The following is a 2,123-nucleotide window of genomic DNA, read 5'->3' on the forward strand; positions in this document are numbered from 1 at the left end:
TTGAGTTCGGAGGGTTTTGCACATGGCCAAGTTGGTCGGTGCACCGCGGCATAGCTAGATGGCTTGTGTGGAGTTTTGTGAAAAAATGAAATTCGTGGTTTTTGAGATGTGAGGGTTGGAATGGCCTCCAAATGTCCCCAAATGAATACCATGAAATTCTTGGTGCACGAAAGTTTTGAGTTCGGAGGGTTTTGCACATGGCCAAGGTTGGCGGTGCACCGCGGCATAGCTAAATGGCTTGGTGGGGAGTTTTGTGAAAAAATGAAATTCGTGGTTTTTGAGATGTGAGGGTTGGAATGGCCTCCAAATGCCCCCAAATGAATACCATGAAATTCTTGGTGCACGAAAGTTTTGAGTTCGGAGGGTTTTGCACATGGCCAAGGTTGGCGGTGCACCACGGCATAGCTAGATGGCTTGGTGGGGAGATTTGTGAAAAAATGAAATTCGTGGTTTTTGAGATGTGAGGGTTGGAAAGGCCTCCAAATGCCCCCAAATGAGTACTGTAAAAGTGTTGGTGCACAAAAGTTTTGAATTGGATGCATTTTGCACTTGGCCAAGTTGGTCGGTGCACCGCGACTAGATAGGTTGGTGCCAAAATTTGTCAAATTTAAGACCTTGGCCAAACTGAATGAAATTTTGTGGGGAGGTTCCTGATATTGTTTAGTGGTGGACTGGAAAAAATGAGGTCGAAATTCGAAGTCTACATGTGCTTTTCTATTTTTCCCGATTTTACACATACCCGGTAAGTAAAAAAAATAAAAAAAATAGTTCCCCTTCGAGAAAAATTATGAAATTTGGTGAGCAAGGAGATACCATTATTCTACGAATTACTGCAAAAAATCGCATCAAAATTCGAAGTATAGCCCGAGATATGGACTTATGTCTGCTCAAAAAAAGTGTATCTACTTGTACAATTTTGCCTTTTGCATATTAACCTCTTATAGGGGGGGAGTGCTCCTTGAGCCGGCCAGCTCCACACTGGCAGGTTTTAAAGGGAGCTTGATGAGGCCTCCCCCCTCACGTGGTGCGTGCGTTAGCATGTTTATCATGGCACAACTAGCCTCTTCATAGTTGTTGAGCTTTATTAATACCAACACACGGTCGTCACTGATCGTTGGTTAGCTCGGCAGCTAGTCCCTCGGATATTGTGGAAAGTTATTTTCATGCCTAGCGATGCTTGACCCTGCGTCACTTGATGTTTCCATTTGCTTGCTTGCCCATGGTAGGTGGGGGGTGGACCGTCTTGTGGTGTGGTGTCTTGCGAACGTGAGGGTGTGTGAGTTGTAATCGAGATGCACTTGCTGGCTGGCTCCATGCCTTGCGTATCGAACGGTCAAGCATGCATCTCTTCCATTTTCACCCGTTGCCTTGGGTGATATTGGTTGATCAGTCCCTGTGTTGCCTACCCACTAGACGGTACTTCTGTGGTTGCTTCGAATTCTATCTTTCCATCACGAAGAGGTGTTGGAGGATCCTAATGTCACGCACGTGTTCCATCTAGTGAAACATCTCAGTGATGCACGTGTTGTGGCTAGTTCTTTTGGATGCGGTGCATTATATGAACTCGGGTTTACTTTAGCGACCCAGTCAACATAATTCGGTTGTGTCCCTTGATTGAGACGTTGTCCTTGAACTTGTTGTGAACAATATCGTTCTTCCACAACCCGTCGTCTTGAGTGCGATGGAAGGCAAATAAGATGTGCTTTGGCATGTCATGCACGTACTCGATTGCGGGAAGTGTGAGAAAGTGTTGTTGACAACCCGTGGGAAATGGAATGTGGCAAATCGTGATGAGCTCTTCGTGGATCTGCGAAGAAGACGACCTTTGGGCCTGTTGGAAACGAGGGAGGCGATGTTGAACTGCGAAGAAGATGGACTTTTGGGTTGTTTGAATCAATGGGAGGCCACGCGAGAACTCCGAATACTATGGACTCTTGGGTTGTTGGAAGCAACGGGAGGCCCCGCTAGAACTCCGAATACTACGGACTCTTGGGTTGTTGGAAGCAAGGGGAGGCCCCGCTAGAACTCCGAATACTATGGACTCTTGGGTTGTTGGAAGCAAGGGGAGGTCCCGCTAGAACTCCGAATACTACGGACTCTTGGGTTGTTGGAAGCAAGGGGAG

This window comes from Vigna unguiculata, unplaced genomic scaffold (genome assembly GCF_037176805.1).
Source record: "Vigna unguiculata cultivar grain cowpea cultivar isolate G323 ecotype 2 unplaced genomic scaffold, ASM3717680v1 ptg000251l, whole genome shotgun sequence".
In the NCBI taxonomy this organism is placed as follows: Eukaryota; Viridiplantae; Streptophyta; class Magnoliopsida; order Fabales; family Fabaceae; genus Vigna; species Vigna unguiculata.